Source organism: Protopterus annectens, chromosome 11.part0 (genome assembly GCF_019279795.1).
Source record: "Protopterus annectens isolate FY-2018-M chromosome 11.part0, PAN1.0, whole genome shotgun sequence".
NCBI classification, from domain to species: domain Eukaryota; kingdom Metazoa; phylum Chordata; order Ceratodontiformes; family Protopteridae; genus Protopterus; species Protopterus annectens.
Genome location: NC_056745.1, coordinates 1157701812 through 1157727255, shown reverse-complemented (window position 1 = coordinate 1157727255; position 25444 = coordinate 1157701812). Strand labels below are relative to the sequence as shown.

General features: G+C 40.8%; 1 protein-coding gene across 2 annotated transcripts in view; it reads right to left on the bottom strand.

Moving 5' to 3' along the window:
- LOC122815755 (26S proteasome regulatory subunit 7-like) overlaps positions 1-25444 on the bottom strand; it is a 435881-nt gene that overhangs the window by 455 nt on the left and 409982 nt on the right. The gene's annotated exons all lie outside the window — the stretch shown is intronic.

The window sequence follows — 25444 nt, the reverse complement described above, 5'->3', positions numbered from 1 at the left end:
ATACATTTTGCCCTAGTCATTTTTCATTTATTTAGGCCACATTTTTAATAAAAAGCTTTAACTTTTTATTCAAAACACAAATCAAATAATTTTAGAATTTCTGTCAGTGATGTCAGTTAAGGGCTCTTCCATGGACTTTAATGGATGCATTTCTAATGCTGTGCAGAACATGTACATTAAAGTCTATGGACACATTTCACCGAGCTAATGTCACTGAGATTAGATTAAAGATCTTCTTTAAATTTCAATGGCATCAGGGCAGTGAAAACGAGTGCTGTTTAAATCTAACATTAAGAAAAATGTTTGCCAATTGGGCAAAAATGCTAATATGCGCTTTATGAACCATGTTGCATGATGCTAAAAGGTAAATTGCTGAGTGCAACAATACACTAAGTGCTTGATTTCAGGGATAAAGAAAAGTTTAAGCTGTATTCATTTAGCTTACTATTAAACTCTCCCTTTTCATACTGCTTAACCGGGGTGGCAAATAAATAGTGTTATTCTGCTCACTTCTTAAAACTATATGGGCAAAAATACATAAAATGAGTAAAAGGACAACAAAGGCAGATAAGAAAAGGAGCAGGATCCTTCCATTACATGAAGCAATGTCTTAATGTTTCTCGTTCTTTACTTTGTAATAAGCTCACCTAAAGCCTTATATTACAGAAACACTAAGCTAAGTCTACGAGGCTATATAGACACACACACAATCCAAAAAAATCGTAATCAAAGTTTGTAATTGTAGCCACTTTACATAAGCTAAAATACAAATGACTTAAAAAAAAAAAAATTATTCTAATAAGCAGACATCAGTTTTACCTGTCTGCCTCTTCACTGCTTGAACACAAGAATGAAATTATGTGGTAATTATTCTCAAGTAATAAATCAGGTTTCCAAATAAACCAATAAGGATCCATCAATGAGAACATAATATGCTTACACTTCAGACAGGTGGTTTGTTCAAGCATATACCAAGTAGTCCTTGATAAATATGTAAAACATAATAAAATAAAAAGAACTGAAAAACATGAGCAATGTCATTGCTTCAAATACACATTGGTCTACTACTGAAAACTAAATAAATTTAAACATGCGACTAGTACTTCAAATACACAGTAAAAGTCTGTAAATAAAAAGAATACATCACCGTCTAGTTGAGAAAAAAAAAAACAATGGCACCAGTAGTAAAGCAAAATTATGTTACAATGGAAAATAGCAAAAATCAGCCCTGATTCATAGAGCAAATGGAGGGAACCCTTACAAAAACCTTGGCTATCTGGTTTGATTAGCAGTCTTACCACTGGAGAAGCCAGGTAGGTAGGTAGGGAGAGAGACATGGGGAGAGTTGTGTGCAATCAGTTGCACATTGGACTGTGTGATTTCCCCAGTGGAGACTAGGGAACCCTACTCATGCTTCAAGAGGACAGGCAGGGCCGCCTGAAAGGAATGCCCTTTGCAGAAGTGACGTGGCATCCTCCATGGTCAGCCAACTGCATGCCCCCTCCTTCTCTGAATGTGTGCAGCTACTAGAAACTTAAACATAAACATCCTGAACCATCCTTGATGGCTTTTGTAATGATGGACCCTCAAGGTCATTTCCCCATCCAGCTGATGGACATGAATAAGCCAAAAGACTTTGGGAAGGGGCTGATTATTGACAGCAGGGGCAAAACGTGGGGAAAATTACCCTAAAGAAAAATCCCCTAAATCTTACACTTATTTTTAGTCTGGGATACAGAGTTGCAAGGCTTACTCCATATTTTTTCTTTATGATGCAAAATCTTGAACTAATCATACATGCATTTAGTTAACCCTCTCAATACTAATAAAAGTGAAATGGGCATTCTGATGTTTCAGACTGTGTTAAAGTATTAATATCCCTTTTACATTGTATGTCACTTACATATAAATAAATGCATTGCTTAGGTCTGGCTGTGTGTCACACAAGTATGGTGCCCTGACTAGAACCAAAATAACTGGGGTTTGATTACTGGCCCCAGCAGTGGAGGAGCCAGGCAGGGAAGGACAAGACTGAAAGGCATGGCTTGCTCACGAGTCCTGGGAGGTCAGAGGAATTTGTGTTCACTTGGGGGTAACACTGGGTGGTGTGATCTTCCTCACAGAGACTGTAAAGACCACAACATCCACTGTGAAGGGACAGACAGGATCACTTGAAGGAAATGTCTCTTGTGAAAGTTAGGGGACATCTTTTGTGGATGTCCCACTGTATGCTTCTCCCTGTGCCTAACAAGGTGCATACAAGTTTGGGTTAAACGGGGAAAGAAAACAAGAAAAAGCAAATCATCCCTGATGGATACCTAGATGACGGCCCTTACTGGTTGACTCTTGGCAAACAGGTCAATTGGCTAGGAAGGGACTGAGAGTTGACAGACAGTGAGGCAAAGTGCCACTAAGAAAAGAAAAGAAAAGAAAGAGAAAAAAAAAACACTAGTTGTTTCCAAGTGCAAGAAATCTGGCCTTCAGAGAATACACAAACTGAGCACTCTGATGTTGCAGCCTGTGTTTAAAACAAAACACTATTATACCTTCCACATTTCACATAACTTATATGTAAAGAAATGCACTGTTTCTAGGATTGAGAAACCTATTCTCCATTAAATGCACTACAATTACATAACGCCATATAGACAGTTGAGTTAATTTCCCACTTCATCATTTCTCATCTCATAGGTAGGTAGAGTATTAATGGATGTGAAAAAAAAAGAAGTTATGTACTCACCATAACGTTCCACGTTTGTAGTCCATCTCACCCTCCATTCTTACATTTGGGTTCGGAGCCGATTACAAAGCTCAAAGTCTCTAAGTTGGCTCGTGGCATGGTAGGTATCCCATGATGCACTACTAAATCCCCAGATCTTGTTTGCTGCTGTCTATAATAGTGATATAGAAGCATTTCCACAAGGAAAAACAATAGATGAAAGGTCTCCAACTCTAAGGAAGACAGACATTATCTTGTCTCCAGATCCTCCAAGGATACATGGACGGGGGTAGGTGGGTGGGTTCGTAAGAATGAAGGGCAAGAAGGACTACAAACATGGAACATTATGGTGAGTACATAAGTTCTTTCCGTGGTTTTTATTCTCCCTGTAATTGCCCTGGTTGCCTGCTGTGTGTCCCTGGTCCCAGAGGATTAGTGCTAATCTCTCTACCTCCTATCCTATACTAAGGGACCTGCTTGATCGTTCAGGACCCCTTTCTGATTTTTTTTTTTGTCTCTATCATCCCAACGTCTGGCCAAGGAAACCTGTTGCCCCAGCTCATATATTGTGTTCCCAGCTACCAAAAGGACCAAGAAACTCTCTACTCCTATACTAAGGGACCTGCTTGATCATTCAGGACCCCTTTCTGATTTTGTTTTTGTTTCTACCATCCCAACGTCTGGCCAAGGAAACCTGCTGCCCCAGCTCATATTGTGTTCCCAGCTACCAAAAGGACTAAAAGTATGTTCCACCTTGGACCTACCTATTAAGCTGTATTATTTATTTATACCTACCTAGTACCAATAAGAAACTAAGCTAGCGAGCAGGGAAACCAGCAGCAAAGTTTTCTCCTCTACACCCCAATAGCAATCTGCTATTTTCTCCCCTTACCTTTTATCTGTAACTCCTCCTCCTAGTTTTACCTAATATTTATACCTTTGTGTAATATACTTTCTGCCCACTAGGTGGCACCCTACTCCAGTCTAGGGTTACACCCTGTACTCCACCTTCCCAAATATCTACTCTTAATACTTTTACATCTCTTATCCCTTGACTAGTTGCTAATCCTCTTGCTACTTTCACTCTACTGTTAAATTTTCTTCTTCCCACTATCTAACTGTACTCTGTTTTTCTTCCCTTTATTCCACAAACTCTCCCAACCTCTCTCCTGCATTACCATACTCTACTCACCTGGATATACTTAACTTGCCTCAGGAGTCTGCTGCTCCCTGATCGTCTCTGTAGACTCTCACTTGCCTTCTGTAACCCGCTCCGTTCGCCCTGTGGGCTCACTCCGCTCCCCTACCCTACCCCCAATTCCCACCCACCCCCAGTGGTCCTACCTTGATAGTTACAAAGCCACACACCCCTCTTTCCTATCCAAGAGTCTTCCACAACTCATTACAGGCCTACCATCTACACACCCACTCACATACTAACAATTACTCTCAATTACCTCTTACATAACTCAATACTCCACACTCTCTCTACTCCTACCTCCTAATTCTTAATTTGATTCTATCATCTCCTTCACCATGCCCTTAACTTATACATTCGTATAAAACTACCTCTCCTACTTTCACTACTTTCTATCCTTTCTATTCCCTATACTCTCACCTTTTATGAAAACCTACAATTCACATAATCTCACCAACCCCTAAAACAAACATTAGTAATAAATGAGCTGGAATTACAAAGCCATTCTAACATAACATCCACCTCAACCTATCACCTAAATACCACAGAGTAGCCCATTTCACATTCACACAATATAGGAAATCACAACCTAATTACAATAAACCACTGAAGCATCCATATAGTCCTCAGACATCCTCTCCTTCATGGGGACATTTATCCCAATCCAGGACCATATAACAACACCCTAACACACCCCTCCCCCCTTCACTCCCTGTACAACCACAAATTCTCTACTCATAGCTCATCTCAATATAAGGAGTGTTAACAATAAAGTAAGCCAACTACACGCTCTACTAGATACTCACTCTTTTGATATCTTATGCTTAACTGAAACCTGGCTTAAACCTGTTACAAAAGACAATGAAATACTCCCACCTGGTTACAATATCTTAAGGTTAGACCGAACTACCAAAAAGGGTGGTGGGGTAGCAATACTGCACAAATCTCATTTACAGGTCACGTCCATACTAGTAGAAACTAATGTGGAAATTCTTATCTCCAAGCTCCAGCTCAATACCACTAAATCTATATACATAATATGCTCCTATCTTCCCCCAGGCAATAACATTAGCATCTTAGAAAAGTATCCTCTGCTGGCTTTCAACATCCTTCCCTCAAGAAACCATTGTACTTGGCGAATTTAATATAGATTGGAACACCTGTACCACTCTAGAACCCACAACCCATATAAACCTCTATGGCTTCTCGCAAACTATTACCACCCCCACCAGAATCCATAAACCCAGCTGCAAAGAAAGTATATTAGACTGGATCTTAATTAACAGCCACCCTCTCTCTTACAAAGTAGGTATCCTTCCTGACGATATTAGTGACCATTCACTAACCTATCTGGACAAAAATCTTTTATCCCAAATCAAACTACCTTTAAAATCACCCGCAACAGAAAACATTTTGATCCAGCCAACTTTCGGGCTGAACTTCAAGCCTGTGACTGGTCACCCTTAAGGCACTGCCAATTGATGAAGCAGTATCCCATTTTAACTCCAAATTCCTACAAATTTTAGAATTCCACACCCCCCTCACACTCTATAAGAACTAGATGCAAATCAGCCCCATGGCTCACTAAAGTAACCAGACAACAAATCCTACAAAGAAATAAAATCTGGTCCAAATGGAGAAGCACTAAAGACCCAATTGATCAGCAGTACTTTAGACAGCTAAGAAATGCCACCAAAAAATCAATACTTCAGGATAAAAAAAACTTTCTTTAAACTCCAACAAAATCACCATAATCAACCCCAAAGCTTCTGGTCAGGCATAAATAAACTTTTATATCCAGGCCACTCCAAAACACCTACCCCATCTGGTCTCACCCAAAACTCTCCAAACCAGATTGCTGATGCTTTCAATACCTTTTTTTACTGAATCTGTCCAATCTCTAGCTAACACCTTACCACCTGTTAACCCCTACCCTCTTATCCTCCCCAACTACCGTACCACCTACCTTTCACTTAAAACCTATTCCTACAGCCCTCATATATACTCTACTTCATAAACTTAAACCTTGTACTCCCCTCAGCTGATCTCCTACCACCTGAATACCTTCAAACTGCAGCAAAAGCTCTTGCCTATCCCATTTCTATTCTAATCAATAGAACCATAACTGAAGGCTCCATCCCCTCACTCTGGAAAATCTCTCACATAATCCCACTTCACAAAGGAGGGAACTCAACTGAACTCTCTAACTTTTGGCACATAGCCCTGTCACCACTAGGCAAAATTATAGAAAAATGTATCCATCAACAATTTCTTGACCACATTCTCAAACATAACCTTCTAGCTGACTGTCAACATGGTTTTAGACCATTCCACAGTACCACCACTGCTCTCCTATCCTTTACAAACTGCATTAATAAACATCGCAACAATAACATGCTCTCCTCTGCTCTGTTCATTGACCTCTCTAAAGCTTTTAATATGGTCAACCATCAAATACTACTCAACATACACAACTCATTCTCACTTGACACAGGCATTACAATGGCTCAAATCCTATATGCACAATAGACAGCAGGCTGTCCTTTGGGATAATAACCTATCCAAACAGCTCCCTATTACCCTTGGTGTCCCTCAGGGCTCTATCCCGGTACCTCTACTCTTCTCCATATTCATTAACGACTTTTCTACTAATTTACCTCTACCTACCAGCATACAATACGCAGATGACTCCACTTTGATTTGTAAAGCATCCACTCCATCTGAACTCCAGTCCATCACCCAAACAGTATTTAACCAAGTAGAAAACTGGTTCCAACATAGTCGCCTCCTCCTTAATGCCAAAAAAAAAACCGAACTATTACTATTTACTCCAACTCTTAAATCCACCCCAATAGATTTCTCTATTACATCTATCGATGGTACAATCATAGCTCCTGACCCAACTACAAAACTCTTAGGTGTATTGATTGACAACAACCTCAACTTTGACTCACATATTAATGCCACTATTAAAATTGTAAAGAGAAAACTTGGATCCTTATATAGGATAAAACCTTTTCTCACCCCAGAAGCCAGAACTATTGCCCAGACCCATCTAATCTCCACGCTCTTCTGTGCCTCACCAGTTTATACTAATCTTTCCAAAAGCAACCTAAACAAATTGTCCACTTCTTACAACAATATTGCCAGGTTTGCTAGTGGGTCCTCATTTAGAACTCATCACTGTCTAAATCTCAAACTTCTAGGGTGGCTTAAACTAAATAACCAGCTAAAATTTCAACAACTCTCCATTACTCATAAAATTCTGTACCAGCCTAGTAATACTCCTATTCTCAGTAGCATAATCTGCACCTACACAAACCTTACTAACCTTCGCTCAGCAAATAAACTACTGGTTACCATCCAGAAATCCCACAACAAGGCAGGTGATTCTCTTTTCTCTAATACAGTGGGGAAGATTTGGAACAAGCTTCCCACTAAACTTACATCTATCTCATCATTACCACTCTTTAAAAAGCAACTAAAGATTCAACTAAAAACACAATGGCTTTGTCCTTGTACTAACCCAGAGTAACCCCCCCCCCCAATACAACATTATTCTATAACTCTCCTCCAATAACCCACATTGCAGTATTAGCAAATCCATCCCTCACCCCCTTCTTAGTATCTTATTTCCCAAGATGCTATCACTGAGTATGCTACTAACAACCTTTGCCTTCTTCAGTGAGCTCTTATCTTTCCACCTTGTATATTAACCAATCTATTTCTTTCACCATGACTGTAATTACTTCATGTACATACATTCAATAATTATCTCACTTCTCAGTGTTATACACTTTTTCATAACTAATTTACATCTTTATAAAGGCACATTCATACCCAATATACTAATGTTGAATATCCATCTCTTTCCCTTGGTAATAATACTGTATTTTACCTTATTAAACTCAGTAGTCACAATCTGTATATTTTTAGTACTGTATAACTCAAGTTGATGAAGAAATTCTTCAAGTATATGCATGGAATTTTGTTTGTTTGTCTTGATTTATTTAGGTTAAAGTGGAGCTTATCTCCCTGGGCCTCTACTGAAAATGGGCATGTATCCAGTTAGACTAGCCCGGTCAACAAATGTAAAATAAATAAAAAATAAAATAAATTTATGTTCTGTAGTCCTATCTCGCTTTCATTCTTATATATGGGACAGGGTCCCTAGCACCTTTTTCTCGGGTGTCTCATGGGAAAATACTCATATGAACCGTGGAACCAAAAGAGGCTCTATCCCTGGAGGCCAAGTCCAATTTGTAATGAGTAATGAAGGTATGAGGGGGGTAGCCCAAGTTGCTGCTGCACACATACTGTCCACTGGAATTCTGGCTTGAAAAGCAGCAGATGTGGATATAGATCTGATGGAATGAACTTTAATTTTAAATGGGAGTTCTTTGCCATTAGAAGAGTAAATAAAAGATATGCAATTTGAAATCCAGTTTGATAACATTATCTTGGAGACTGGAATTCCTTTTCTCGTTTCCAAAAAAGATATAAATAATTGGTCTGATTTCCTAAACTCTTTGGTTCTATGCAGATAGAACCTTAACGGACTGTACATCAAGCTGATGAAACTTACATTCCGCTTTGTTTGTATGACTTGGAAAAAAGACTGGCAGTTCAACAGCTTAATTAATATTTGATTGTGAACAAATCTTGGGGATGAAGAAAGGGTTAGTACAAAGGGAAACTCTGTCTCTATGGAATACCAAGTAAGGAGGTTTGACAGAGTGCTTGTAGCTCTGACACTCTTCTGGCGGACGTAATGGCTACCAGAAAAATGGTCTTCCATGAAAGGAACTTTAAATCACATGTATGTAAAAGGTTCAAAAGGTGGTGAGGTAAGTTTTGAAAGAACAAAATTTAAATCCCAGGGAGATATAGGTTCTTGAAAAGGAGGTCTTAGTAAGGTAGTGCCTTTTAAAAATGATTTACACAATCTATGAGCCATAAGATTAGGTTCATGTTGCCCCAAATGAAAATTGAAATTAGCTGCTAACTGAACTTTGATTGTAGCAGCAGCTGATCCCTGATGAAAAAGTTTGGTTAGAAATTCTAATACTAAGGGAATGGAGGCTGTGTATGGCTCTATGTTCCTAGCTTGTGCCCAAAGAGAAAATCTTTTCCATTTGCTAGCATACAATTTTCTTGTAGAAGGTTTATGAGATGACGTCAGGATATGTGTAACCGCAGGGGAGAAATCATGAAGCCAGACTACGGATGGAAGTGGAGCGGCCACGCTGTCAAGTTGAGGGTGTGGAGACAGGGATGGAACGTGCCTGACATATGTGTCAGGTCTGGTATTGGGACAAGAAGTCCATGGATCATCCAGAAGGTGAGCCCCGAGAAAGGGGAACCAAATCTGACGAGGCCAGTAAGGAGTGATGAGAATCATTCTGCTTCCCAAAGTCTGCTTTCTGGATAACTTTTGACATTAGCGGAAAGGGAAGAAAAGCATAAAGAAGTCCCAAGGGCCAATTGTGGACAAGTGTGTCTCTCGGTGTCTCCCCTGGGGGGATAAGGGTGAAGTTACTGCTGCATTTGGTGTTCACTGGGGTGGCAAACAGATCACAGCAAGGCTGTCCCCATTTGCGGAAAATCTGTTCCGCGACTTTCTGATTCAGAGACCACTCGTGAGACATCAAGATTGCCCCGCTGAGCTTGTCGGCCATCACATTTGTTCTCCCCGGGATATGTGTTGCAACTAGAAAGCATTGGGAAGATATCACCCACTGCCAAACACGTAGAGCCTCTCGACATAGGGGGTAGGATCTGGTCCCCTCTTGTTTGTTTATATACCACACCACTGACATATTGTCTAATTGGATTGCTACTGTCCCTAGAGGAAGAAAGTCATGAAGTGCTTGCAACGCTAATAGCACTGCTCTCATCTCTAGAACATTGATATGCAAGTGAGCCTCGTGTTCTTGCCATGTGCCTTGGACTGTTCTTCCTAGATAACGCCGGCGCCACCCTATCTGGGAGACATCTGTGGTCACAGTAACAATGGATTGGCGAGGAATGAATGGTCTCCCTATCGTTAGCTGACTGGACTGAATCCACCAACGAAGGTCCTTTTTGCAAGATTCCGTTATTAAAATGGGATGAGACAGAGGCAGTTGCTGAAGAGACCACTGGGAAAAAAGTAGCCACTGTAGAATTCTCATATGTAGTCTGGCTAACGGAATGCTCCCAGCAGTTTGAGGACCATCTTCACTTTGACCTTGTAATGGGGATGCAGGCTGTATATTTGTCTTAGATTTTGCACTCTGTCTGAAGGAAGGTGAGCCATCATTGCGACCGTCTATTTCTGCGCCTATAAAAGTCACATACTGAGAAGGCGACAAGACAGACTTTTGTCAATTTATAGTGATGCCTAGCCAAGTACAGACTAGGACGGTTGAATCCCTGGCTTGTAGAAGTAGACGCCTGGTGGTGGCAGTCAGGAGCCAGTCGTCCATGTACGGAAACACTTGGAATCCAAGACGTCTCAAGTGAGCCGTTACTACCGCCATGTATTTGGTGAACACCCTGAGGGCTGTGGTGAGACCAAAGGGCAGGGCAAGAAATTGGTAATGACTGGCTCCCAACCGGAAGCATAAATTACTCCCTGATGCTCTGTCCATTTTTATGTGGTAGTACGCATCTTGGAGATCTATGGAGCACATCCAACTGTCTTTCCCTAACAGAGGGAGTATAGACTGCAGTGTTTCCATTCAGAACTTGGACTTCTTCACTGATTCATTTAACTTACTGAGATCCAAGATGGGCCTCCAGTCCCCTGTTCGTTTTGGCATTAAAAGAATCTGGAGTAAATTCGAATCCTATCTGGTCTGTGGGGACGGTTTGGATGACTCTCTCTTGGAGCAACTTTTGGACTTCTATAGTTGCTTGATCCCTGCGATTGGGTGGAACATCTGGGATTCTCTTGGTTAGATGAGGTGGGAAAGAGAAGGGTATGGAGTATCCTCTGGAAAATTATCCTTTATACCCACTTGTCTTGTATAATGTTGTGCCAGGCTTCTGTGTACAAAGATAAGCGACACCCCCCCCCCCGACTGACTCCAGAGAAGCACAGCCGGGCCTCACTTCAGGAGCGGTGATAGGGACGCATCCACGAAAAGAATCGCTGTCAACCTGGTTTTGCGGACCCAATCCCCCCTTGCCTCTAGGGTGACATCTACCACTATTTCCTCCTCCTCTGCCTCTGGAGAAGGAATCACCTTGTGCATCTGGGAAAAATCTCTTGAGATTTCTTGAACCACATTTCCCCCCCTTTCTGACCTTTAGGGTATGGTCTAGAAGGGATGGAAAAATGTACTCCCACGGCAGAGAGAGTCTTCCCTTCCTGCTCACATCTGGTGAGTGTGTCTTTTACCTTTGGTCCAAACAGAGAGGAACTTGTCAAAGGGGACACTGGTAAATGTAGATTTGAAGGGATCAGCAAAGTTACACAAGCGCATCCAGGAGTGTCTCCCAAGGTAATCTCCTGAACCTGCTGCCCTGCTCACTCCATCTGCTGCGTAAGATATCAGCCTCATGGAGGAGTTAACAATAGAGTTTAAGGTGGACAACTGAGCAGTAACCTTCTCAGGGACTCCTTCAGTTAAAGTACCTTGGAGAGGGTCTCCCAGCTCTTTTAGGAGATCTCTCTGAAGCCTAGTGAAAAGGGTGAGGTAATTCAGTGATTTGAGTGTAAAAGCCACTGAAGAAAAAATACGCTTCCTGTATCTGTCCATCATTCAAGACACTGTTCGGTGGGTGGACAGATGAGGATGTCTCTGCTAGTTCCTTCTTTGTGGCTGCTGCCACCACCATGGCATCTACAGGCACACCTTTGGTCAGAAACTCTTTTTCCTTAGGAGCTGAAAGGAATTTGTTCGGACTTCTACCGACTGGTTCCACGGTGTCAGGAGTTTCCCACACCTTTCGACTCACCAAATCTAACAGCTCATCGAAAGGTGGACACCCAAGAGGCTGAAGGTTGAGACCCGAAAGCCTTCAGGGTACACTGACTCCTCATCAGAAGGGGTGACAGTGGGCCAGCCGCCTCTCTGTTTCAGGATCTCTAGGATATCTATGAAGGAGATATCATCAGAGGACGACCTAGGGGACCCTTCTGACTCCTCGAGGTCAGTGTCAGAGGTGATGGACTCATCAGGGGAGTCTACATACTTCCTCTTGCAAGTTTTCTTCCGAGGAGGCTCCTCAGAAGGGTATTCTGGGGAGGTCTTGGAAGATTGGGGGCCACCTAAGGGGGGCTCCTGTGGCTGCGGGTCTCTGCTGTCATGAGAGAGAGAGATGGTGCTGAGAGACAGAGGTTGGAGCTTGAGGGGGAAGAACACTGGTACTCTTGTGTAGAGCTGAAGATCTAGACAGCACGCTCCTCATCATCTTGAAGGCAGATCCCTCCAGCTCAGAGGACACCACTGGTTCCGAAGAAGCGAAAGTAGCCCCTGGCTCCGGAGCGATCAGCTCCGAGACAGATCCAGGCTCCGAGCTCAGCCGAGCAGACGCATTGACAGGTAGGCTTGGAACTGAAGTTGTTCAGGGCCGACTGGTGAGCTTTGGCTCCTAGACACCAGGGGAGGCACCGAAGGTGTCGGAGCAGAACTCTGCTCCAAGAAAGCCACTTGGGGTGCTGGAACAGATGGTTACACAACAAATGGCACTGATAGATCTGGCTCCGAAAGACCGGCATGGCTCAGAGGAGGAACAGAAGCAGGTAATACGGTCTTAGACGGCTCCGGAACAGATTGGAACTGAGCCAAAAATAAATTTGCTAGCACCGACTTCAAAAGTCTACGCACCACCCTCTCGACATCCTCATCAGAAAGACTCCTGGAGGATCTGGAAGACAAGGCAGGGGATCGAGATCTCTGCAAAATTGGAGATCTAAGTGTTGGGGATATCGGTAGTAAGTCTTTTGACAGGCTCCAAGGTATGGATTCAGCTTCAGGGTCTGAAAAACCTGGGGCTGAAACTGGAAGGTCTATATCAATAACCTCAACCAGCTCCGAAGGCACAGGAGCTGAAGAGGTAGAAGGTTTGTCAACTTTGGCAACTTTTTCTGGAGGTCCTGATTTGTCAGTTGGTGTCGGAGACTGTCTTTTCACAGACTTAACCTTCTCTTTTTTTGAAGAGGGAGACCTGGAGTGAGAACTAGCTAAATCCTCCTCAAAGGAAGGTTTAAGGAGACCTTTCAAAATCAGTTTGTTCTTCCTTTCCTGGAGAACCCGGGAACTAAAAGAATGGCAAAAAGTACGTGTCTCCTGTAGATGTATGGCTCCCAAACAATAAACAAATACTATGCCCGTCAGGTCAGGGACATTTTTTGTGAACATTTTAGGCATTTCTTAAAACCCGAAGGTTTATGCTCTTTAGTTTCCTTAGACATACCTACCACGATGACAGCAGACTATAAGTTTAGACAGCAAGAAACGACAATAAGAAGAGAGGACAACTTCCTCTAACTTAAACGGGCCTAGCCCTGCTCAAGAAACAACACACAAGGGAAAAAGGCAATAGAGGACTAGGTCTTCTAACTTAAATGGGCCTAGCCCTGAACAGAAGGATAGGCGAGATAGAGAATAAACGAGCAAGAGTAAGGCAAAAGTAGGTCCTCTAACTAAAAATGAACTTAAGCCTGAGAAAGATTAACAATAACTAGCACAACAGAAACGAAGGAATACCACTAAAAGAAGGCCTGTGGAAGAGACAGCCAACAATTAGCAACAACAATTAGCAATAAAACTTCAGAAAAAAAACACACTAACTACTCGCAAGTTAACAGTACGCTATTAATAATAAACTAACTTTACAGTAAAAAAGAACACTATAAATATTGGAAGAAAAAAATATTCCAACTTAGCCACGGCCAAGAAAGAGAACACTTCTAAACTCGTAGAGCGGGAAACGAGATCTGAGGATTGTTAGTAGTGCATTGTGGGATACTTACCTTGCCACGAGCCAACTTGGAGACTTCGAGCTTTGTAATCGGCAGAGTCAGAGCCGAGGATTGGCTCCGAACCCATATGTAAGAATGAAGGCGAGATAGGACTGCAGAACATCTTAGATTTGCAACAAATTTAGAAAAATATTTACCACAGTGGAAGCCGCCTTCTGATCAAGGTCTCATTAATGGTTGTGACTGGGTGACCTTATATAGGGCTGTGAAACCATCAAGCTGATGATGTACTCAACCTCAAAGTGTGAAATGAAAAGAATAAATCTTGTACACTATATACACACAGTGAAAAACAGAAAACCATCATGGTAGCTTGCAACTATCTAAAATCAGTCAGTAGAGTAAACTTTTTAAACAGCCCAGTCTCATAAATGGATACCAAAATACACTCAAACTTTTAACATAAGATGAACCACACTACCTTGCAATCAAATAATTAGGACTGCATTTCCACTGGATACAGTCAGCTAATTATAGGCTCTAAAACACAAGTCATAAAAAGTTGGTGCAGCTAACATCCTCACACAGCATCCCACAACTTCACAATCACACAGGAACATAACCTGATTCACTTAAAGTGACACTCCTTCAAATAATTTCATCTTTTACTACCTGTAGACAGTCACCTAAGCACACCATCACCATTATTATACTGGTACCACACATCTCCATACTACAATACCTTTTAGTTTATATAGGCCATATTTAGTACTGATAATGAGGCAACCTGTTATGTGATCAAGGTCCATGGATGAGGGGTTTTTAGCTGTTGAGAGGGCTGAGACAGGTTGTTCCACAGTAAAGTGGGTGGCTGGGACTGTGGTATCTATGGAATAGCTACAACTGTGGGATGAGTAAAATAAGCACTGTATTTGCCAGCTAGGGTATTAGCTATTTTCTTTGGGTCACAGTGGGCAGTATTATTATGGACTAGGTCCAAATATTGTCAGGATTAGTTCTTAACCTTCTAACATACTTAAAGAAATATTTGTAGTCACTTTTTGATTTTGGTGGCAATTTTAAGTTTAGTTTCAGTTTTGAGCTTCCTACTGGTTCCCTTAAACTTTTTGCTATTAGCTTTGAGCTTCCTAATGCTTCCCTTAAGCTCTTTACTACTTTGCTTAAGTCTTCTTTAAAGGTAGGTAGAATGAGATATCTCGAGTATTAAGCAATTTCTTTCTCATAACAATTTATTTGTACAGGTATTCCACCACAGGGGGTTCTTTTTAAACTTCTTAGTTCGAGTAGATAGAGACTACGTTATCAACATAACTATTTAAGTGGGAGTAGAAGTCAAATGCATAGGCAATGGCTTTAACAACGGGATCCATGTTCCATCGGAGGATTGCAGTGAACTTTAGGGCATCAGGTAACTGAAGCAGCTTTGCTTCTGAGAAGTCCCTAAACACAGAGATATTTGCAAAGGAAGCATCACCTGTTTTAAAGAAAAAAGGTCAGTAATTTATGGTCCAATTTAACAAGGGAAGATGATATGTATGGAGGTGTGTAAGAAGCAGCCATATTTGTAAATACAAGATCAATGATATACTCCACTGGATAACCCTAAATATTCATCAAGAAACCATAATCATGACAAGCAACTTCAACACTGATTGGCAAGCCTGTGCAAGTCTGCAATCCTACAAACTCTAAACATACATGGTTTCTCCATATTAATCCAGAACATAACAAAAATTGACAAAAAAAAATTAGACAATCAACTCTGGCCTGGATCTTGACCAGTAAAACCATTACCATAAATACTGGATGCTTCCCCAACAATATTACTGACCACCTCCCAACTTGCACATTGAGACTGTTTTAATCTGAATGACAATGAAGTATGAAATCTAACGCTTTAAAAAAAAAAATGTCATCTCCTCCCTTCAGATCTGCAACTGGAATATATTAAAAACACTGCCCCTTGATAATATCTTCCTTAACATCCTAAATGAAACTGCTTCAATTAGAACTAAAATAAAACCCAGCTTCCTAGCCAATAAGATATACTAGACAGTTACCGAAACAGAGACAAAGCAGAGAAACTATGGCACAAAAATAAAATTTAGGAATGACTTTTGGATTTTAGACAGCTCAGAAACCTACCAAAACATATCAAAAAGGATAAACAGCCCTACAACTGCAGGATACAAATCAAATACCAAAACAATCTCAAATTATTTCAACCCTCCATTAAAAAACTTCTCCAGTTGGCCAGTCAACCACTCCTACCCTTCAAACCACTAACGATACTAGAGCAATGCAACTCAACACCTACTTCTTTAACTTTGTTCTATTATTAAATAAAATACACAGGAACCCTCTCTCCACCGCAGATCTAGGTACCAGCACCAATGGATTTTCCCTCATAACCGTCCAAACCTCCCCAATAAAAAAATACCTGGCAAGCTAAAACCAACTACCTTAGCAGCCAATTAGCAACTGGCTGAAAATCTAAAACTAGCAGTAGAATATCTTGACTATCCTATAAACCATACAATAATAGAATACCACATTCCGGCCACATGGAAAATGAACTACATCATTCCCCTACACAAAGACAGAAGCTCAACATAATTCTCAAATTAAAGAACCCATAGCTATCCTATTCCCTGTATCCAAAACACTAGCAATATGCAGCCATACCAAACTCATTAACCACCTCACAGCCAACCTCCTAATCAACACTCAACATAGTTACTGTCCCAGTCACAGTACAACTGCCCTCTTCAGTTTCACCATCAACCAAAATAGAAATGAAGGCAACTTAGTCTCGTTCCTCTTCATTGCCCTGCCTAAAGCTTTTGATACAGTCTCCAATCAGAAACTCCTGTCTGAACTATCCACCCTTGGTCTTAATCAATCATCCCTGACATGATGCTATAATTACGTATCTAGCAGACAACAAGCTGTTAAATGAAAACAGGAATTTTTGCCATTCTTACCAGTCAATGTGGAAGTACCACAAGGGCTGATTCCAGAACTGCTCCTATTCAATATATTTACAAACAAATTATTCACAGGAACCAATCCTGCCACCATCATACAATACGTAGATGATTCACCACTCATTTGCTCCGCTCAAAACTTCAAGAAATCACCCTACACTCTTTCATTGCAATTGAATCCTGGCTGCCTCACACCTACTCCTCAATCCCAACAAAACCAAATGAATGCTTTTTATGCCCAAGAAATATACTTCTGTAAAAATCCTCCTTTCACATTTACTCATTCAACACCACCAAAATACAAAGTCTCCCAAACAAAACTGCTAGGTGTACTAACTGACGAAAAATTAATATTTGACCAGCATCTACCTCAGACTATCAAAAAAAAGCACATAAGAGATTAATGTCGCTCTATAGAGTCAAACCATATCTTATGGACACTAGTAAATAACCCATCTTCAACTTATCTGCTCCCAATTCCACCATATGCATCTCCAATACTTACTGACTTGAACAACATGGAGAAGCTAAAACTTGAGACAGGGTACAACAAAATAGTTAAGTTTGCTAAGAACAACCCACACAGGATCCACCACTGTACTGCACTAAAAAACTTACATTTAAGTATTGCTAAGGTAGTCACCACTCCCAAACTTATCCATTCACCAGAAAAATGCCCTGCACTTCAAAATATGCTCCAATTCTACTTCTGTAAGAGAGACCCAAGATCAAATAATAAATCCCTCTCGATAGTAACAAAATCCAGTAGCAATGCTGACGATTCCCTACACTCTAATTATGTCTCAAAACTTTGGAACTCTACCCCTCACCCAATCAAACTACAAGACAAACTGCCAAATTTCAAAACACAACTTAAAAGACAGCACCTAAACACAAACTGGCTCTGCTCATGCTCAAATCCTGGATAAATTCACCCATAATCATAAAACAAAAATCACATCACTACAGACTACCTTTATCTGAAATAGCACTTATGTTCTCTATTTCCCTTAACACTCTCTCTCTGAAGCTCTTCCTCCTATCTATAACCAAGCTTTTTTAACCACACTCTACTTTTACAAGTTTTCCTCTTTCACTAAGAAGCACAGCTGACCTTAGGCATAGGCCAACTAGGCGGCCACCTAGAGCACTGCTCTAGCAGGGGCACTTTTCCAGTGGTAATTTGGTGTAGGTTGACCAGGATGAGGGCACCAGGTGGTGTGGTGGGAGCATAGTGGTGTCCTTTGGCCTAGGGCACCAGTTGACCTAAGCCCGCTGCTGAGAAGCCACAGACTTTCTGTAATCAACCATGCTGCTACCTAAACTACTGTACACAGAAAGCTATGAAATGTGTCTAATATTATTTTTGTAAAACTATTGATAATTATGTACCACTAAATCATGCTCCACTTTGAAAATGTCTACGAGTAATATGTAACACTGCATGTAAATTAGCTGGTGCTTGCATAACACTGTCTCCAACTACTATGTAACACTGTATGTATGTAAAACATTTTTGTGGAGCTTTTCTCCCCAGTCCTCTGCTGAAAAAAGGATCCCAGGCTAGTTGGACTTAATCAATCAATCAATCACTCAATAAATAAAGGTACTGGGGACCCTAGGATTGTTTATAAGTACTGCATAATAGGTTCATAGGTTCATAGATTAGTACTAGGCTAACTGTCCTTGTGGGCTACTTTAAGCCTAGTCAAGTACCCCATGTGAGAATCAAACCCTGCACCTCGTGTCTGCAAGGTAAACACCTTAATCATTATGCCATCAGTTCTTTCAATGGTGTCTGTGATGTAAACTGTATGCAACAAAAGTGGTATTATTTTGTATGTTTTTCATTTACATAAATGTAAGAATGCCTTTGTCATATGTGAAAATTTAATAAAGATGTTTGGGGAGAAATAAAAGGAGGTAGTACTTATAATGTCAACTACCAAAAAGAAAACGTTCTCTTGACTAGTTTCTTGTCTCAAACATAGCAAATGTAACCCCTGTTACAATCCTATCAGATTCCATCAATCAACATCTTACATACATGATACGAAACCAAGGTAAGCCCATACAAAAAGTGGGAGACAGAAAAGATGGACCAGGTTAAAACAGAAAAATGGTTGGCTGCTAAGTGAGCAATTGCAGTAGGAAAAGAACAAAGCAGCAATGGCAATCTACCAGCTTCCAGAAAGTGACTTCGCAGATGGCACAAAGAAACCATCAGGCAAGCAAGGCAAAGACAACTGTAGGCAGTACAAATGCATCAACCTCCTGTCACACTGCATGAAAGCACTGGAGAGGGTGCTTGACAAACAAATACACAGAGCAGTAGAAAGCAATATGGGAGATGAGCAGTTTGGATTCAGATCAGGATGCAACATACCCAACCTAATGTTTACAGGGTCTATATTAGAACATCGAAATTTCAAAACTTTGAATGTTCTGATATCGACCCCTATTCAGCGAAAGCTGAAAACATCGAACATACAGAACAGCAAATTTTTTTCCTAGGGAAAGAATTTGCTGTTCCAAAACACATACACACAACACAAGCACACCAAACAAACAGCAATCCACACACATACACCTAAAATCTTACACCTAACCCTACACTAAGCTATACACACACCACTAACTATCCACTTACCTTAACCCAAACCCTAACCCTAAGGTCCATCACTATCGCACACTCACCTCACCCGCACCCTAACCCTAACTTCACCTACCCTGCCCTAACCCTCACGTCCACACAATCGCACACTTACCTGACCCAAGCCCTAACTAACCTAACCCGCACTCAATCGCACACTTACCTGAACCCAACCCGTAACGTTCCACCACAGTGCTGAAAATACCGAAGCAACAGAAACGGACAACTGAATTCTTTCCTCAGGAAAAAATTTGGTTTTCTGTTGCTTCGATATTTTCAGCTTTCGCTGAATAGGTGTCGATATTAGAACATTCGAGGTTTTGAAACTTCGATGTTCTAGTATAGACCCATGTTTACAGACAGACAGTTGAGGAGAATCTAGAGATGAAGAAAGAGTCCAAATTAGGCATTCCTAGACTTGGAGAAGTCCAACAAGATCCCCCCCAAAAAAAAAAAAACTAATTCTACCAATGTTTTCAGGACATGTACAAGGATCCGATGACACAAGTAGAAAAAGTGTTCAGACTCAGAAAGGGGTTCCCAGCAGGAGGAGGTGTACATCACAATTCAGCTCTGAGCCACTATTATTCATACTGACGGACTACATTAGCAGACAGCTAAACAAAGCTGCTGTATGCAGAGAATGTGGCATTACAAGCCAAGCAGACTCTGAACAAGATCTCCAGTAAATGGTAGGAGAACAAAATGCAAAACTGAAGGCACATGAGATGAAACTGACTACAGACAAGACAGTTGTCAGGGCAGCAAATGGGAGAAATCAGAAGAAGCTGAAAATTGAGACAGAAGGGAAAATAAAGTAAATAGGTCAACAGCGAAGAAGGCAAGCTTGAATAAGGAGGTCAAAGCTAGAGTCACTGGGGCTGCAGCCAACTGGCACAGAGTGTTAGGGATAATGCGTGACAGAAGAATGCCAAAGAAGCTGAAAAGTAAGGTAAATTAAACAGTGGTATGACCAGCACTACTGTATGGTACAGAAACCTGAGCAGTGAAACCAAAGCAGTTGATGAGGCTAGAATTGATGGAGATGGGTGTGCCTGAAGACGGATTAGGATGCACACTGTGGGACACATGAAGAAAAAAAGGACATCAAGGCAAAAAACAAAGTAGATCTAGTTGCACAGGTCAAATAGAACAGATTACGGACATTCAAACAAACACAAGAAGAAAGCAGAAGACAATGTGGCTTAGATAATTTGGGGAAAAAAAGAATTAAGGTTAGAGGAAACAAGGGCATCCAGCAAAGAGATGGAGTTTGTTACAACATCTGAGACAGTCAGGCATGACTGTCAAAAAAGGTAGGAGAGTGGCAGTAAACAGAGAGATGGAGAAAGGTGATCCAATACCCCAGTCTGACTTAGGAAATTGGGGAAAATACCAAACAGAGTGAAGTCCTTTGAAATAAACCCAAACCACTGAAGAACTATCACTTCAAAAACATATTACACACTATGCTAAATACTGCAAGTCCCTTCCAAATCATTTACAGTTTAATTAAAAATCTCACTTCAGGATGACAGATGAATTGAAAGCCCTAATGACAGAAAGAGCGGGAGAGTCTGGAAGAAATGAACCAAAATCAAATTAAAGGTGAACACAGACCTATAAAGAAACACTTGTAAAAACAATCCAAAGGATACAGAAAGGTTTACTCAACTTTGATCAACTCAAAACTACATTACATAAAAGCTACTGGGAAAAAAAATAGCATAACCTGATACCGCAAATAGCCTATTACTACACCAACAAAAAGTGGAGAAGAAACAACAGAAAACTAAAAAAAAATAGTTCAAGGAATTCAGTTCCATGCATTGTCTACAGTTCCCATCCAAACTCGTACCCAATTTTTAGCTGTGGCCAGCATCCGTACATTAAAAAAAACTCAAAAGACTTGGTTCATCAGGATCTCTTTACCCGAAATTCAGCTGCAAATTCCATCATTACCTACATTAAGAGTTAAAGATCCACAAGTCCCAGAAATCTGAAGCAAACAAGTTTAGTCTCATCATTGCTTTTACGAACATCCTGGCCAAAGCTTCACAACATATTGTCTGCAACAACTCTCACAAATATATATAAGTATGTGTGTTTATAAAAACTGCTAAACAATACCCAGCACATATTTTGGAAAGGCCACTCTTGTAAATACTGTCCTTCCTAACCTAAATATAAATAAATAAATAAATAATCCATTAAAAAAGGTCAATGAAGTAGTAGTACTGACTTGACTTACTCTTGAACGTCTCGAAGGCCTCCGATACAATAATCAAAAATCAACTAATTAGACTTGAGTCATTTGGCTTTCACAAGCAAAGACACACCTGAAGATGTTCCAACTCTCTCGGTAGTAGAAAAATTTCAATTAAGTGAGTACACACAATATCCTCTAATTTCAAAGCAAATAAATGTAGTTCCAGTGGAATCCTCCTAGACTATTACTGTTCATCTTACACAACACCGGAATGCCAGTTACTGCTGAATGCTGGAAGATAATTCTGTATGAAGGTGGTAATCTGTTATGGTCAGAAAAAAATCTTGAAAAAAGATTCTGTAAAATATCTTCCTTACTCAAGAAAAAGTGGTACAGTCCACAATTATTTCTGAAAGCAAATAAAAGTTAGCACCATCCTTAGTAATACTATAAATCAACCTGTCAAACATCTTAAAATAAAAATATCTGAGATATGAACCCATCTGCAAACAAAATCAAGTACTCAGGTTGCACAAAATATGGCACACTCCTTAGAATACCAAATTCTCACAACAATAAAAAGTATCACACTAGAATCCCAATGCAAAGTCAGAGTCTGACTACCATTGCTAAGGTAAACAGTATTCACACTTATTACTTCATATCTCTTCTATAGATGCATAACAAACAGGAATCAGTAACTTCCTGCTAACCAAACTGGAGTAACCATGTCACAAGTCAGTTCCATTTGTCCTGGGCTGTGATCAAAATATTCATTACTGTACCATACTGAATATCTTGTAATGTCAAGTCTCTAAAAACAAATTAGACTATTTGTTATGTAAGACTTCCAGAACCTAAAAACAAGGGCCGCCAAGTCTCTTATAGACAGAGGCTGAAAATAAACATTCACTAACCAACATTGGATGCCTATTCATATATGCAATCATGGGCTCACCAAAATGTCTCTTACAGACTAAGGCAGACAGTAAATTCCCTAACATACCTACTCACTCCCAATTAAGATGCACATGTTACTAAGGGATGCAATTGGGTTGGGCTGCATGGCTAGGTTTATAAAGACAATGGTGGTCATTAGCCTAGTATACACCCACGAACCTAAATTTCCTCACCCTCAACCAAAGGGCAAAATGATCTCTGGAACATCAAAGAAACTATACCCCTAACAGGAACCTTCAGGCCTCCTAAAAGCTATTAACATAAACCATTAGATGTAGATGACAACCCCCCACCCCACCCCACAAAAAAGGTGATATAAACTCAACGGGGAAATTGAAGAGCAAGCTCCCTTCTTCTATCACTAATAACACACGTTACCACATTAAAAAAAAAAAAAAAAAGAAATATTGATCCTGTAAACTGCAGTTGCTAAAACGTGTCACTGTATGTTAGTGTATGTGTATTAAGCTGTCACACAGCTAGACAAGTTACTGATGTCCTTCATGGATGCATCTGCAGTCATAACATTCTCTCTCCACTCTCTACTAAACAAACTACAAACATAATTATTCACTATCCATGTTTCTTATTTCCACCACTTGCATATTCACCCCTACTGCCCAACCACTTTTATGAAACTGATCTACTTTTTTCCTTGACTACTAGCGCTTGAAAAGTACAGTTGTGAAAGTCCTACTTGCCTGTAACAGAACATGCTTGAATTTCACACTGCACAAACCAACACCGACAGCTTTCCAGAGCTCAGAATCCCCTCCTGTGACTCACTGTGATAGGGGACTGGCCACACCCCTCCCATTAGGGAAAGCCTATCCCAGTCACAGAAGGTCAGTTATTCAGGCTTTTACTGCTATGCAGATAAACTAAGGAGGACTAGAAACAAGAACTGCCTGAAGCTAACCAATTCACAGCCACAGAACACCACAGCAAATAATCAAAGCCAACCAACAACACAAGTTTGGATAATACTGCACTACAGACCGGGGGGGAATGAGCACTGCCACTAAGGCAGTGGGAAATTCAAACATGCCAATTTTTCAAGAACAAAATTAAGGTCCCAAGAAGGAGGGATAGGCTTTCTTGGAGGGATGATGCGAAGGATGCCTTTCAGGCATTATTTAACCTCAAAACAAGATGTTAATGGTGGAATCAAAAGAAGACAGGCAAAGATTGCTGAAAAGTAATCTTTAACAGAGGAATATACCAAGCCGGCATGGAGCAGTTCAAACAAGCAAGAGAGAACCAAAGGGACCCCCCCCCATGAGAAGGGATTCTGGTGAAGATTAAGACATGAAACAGAAAATCTCTTCCATTTGGACAAGTATGACTTTCTCGTACTGGGTTTCCTGGCATTCTGCAGGACCTTAAGCACATCCTCAGAGAAATGGTTGTCAAAAGGGGACTAAAATCCTATCATCCAAAGTGTTAACTGAAGAGTGGACAATTGACAGTGGTGAAGAAACCCCTTGTCTTGTCTGAGAAGATCTATCCAATGAGGTAACCTATGATGACTACCCTTGGCCAAATGAAAAAGGACGTGGAACCAGGGCTGTCTGGGCCAAAATGGAGTCACCAACAAGATTTTTTGGAGTCCTGCCTCATCTTGTGCAGGACCTTGGGAGAAAGAGGAGGGGGGGGCATAAAGAAGGATCCGCTTCCACAAAAAATACATGGCATCCACCCTCCAAGCCAGAGGACTTGGGGTCCTGGAACACAAGCTAGAAATTGGTCTGTTCAGAGGGGAGGCAAAGAGATCCACTTGAGGGATAACTTCCTGATGAACTATGTCCAGAAACACCTCTCTGTGAAGCATCCAGCATTTCGGTGAACTGTTGGAAAGCTGATAGACTTGCTGTGCAGAGTTGGAATCTATTTCAAACTGGTAAGTACATATTTTGCCACTTTAACTTGCACTGTGTTGTATTTATACACTTGCCTATTATTTATAGTGGTGCTGTATTGTTTCTGTTTCTGTCTCGTGTCTCCACTCTTTCTCCCACCCACCCTCCTTGTTCTTGTCTTGGCACTAATCTTGGTGACTTTGAAACTGCCCGCCCCTCTTGTAAGTTTGTATTTGGATACTCCTTCTGGGCCTATCTCATTTGCTCAGTCAACTAAGTGCAGTGAGATCATATTTTGATTTCAAGCACTCCTACTGTGTACAAAGAGAGCATTTGAGAAGGACAATCCCTGTAGCCTCTTAATCCTGCTGTGTTCCCTCCCTCAAAAAAAAAAAAAAAAAAAAAAAATATATATATATATATATATATTTCAGCTGCTCTTACTGTAACTGTCTTAGTTGCTGTTCTGCAGGCTGTTATCTGTTCAGTTGTTCTTACTCTGCACTTATTACTGCTTGTTTGTAGCCTTCTAATTTAATGCCTTATGCACTTGTTTTTTAGTCATTTGTTAATTTAATTGCATTTAATTAAACTGTATTTGCCGTAATATTGATATATGTGTGCTAGCCTGCACTGCCATTTGAATTGTATTTACTGCTGTTTTAGCTGCTTTTCTGTTAAAAAAAAAGAAAAATTCCTAGCTTATTTCCAGCCTTTCCTGTAACTTATCGAGTCCAGATACAGACTTGCTGTATCCAGGTCTGTTTGTAAGCTCCTGAGCCCCCCCAAGCCTTTCTGTGTTGGAGGGAAGCCTTCCAGCTTATCAGTGGGATTGGTAAGCACTAGGTAGCCTATCTACCACAGGAGAAGAGGTTTCTGGCCCAGAAATTATAGTTTATTGGCCATTTGGGAAGCTCTTCCAACC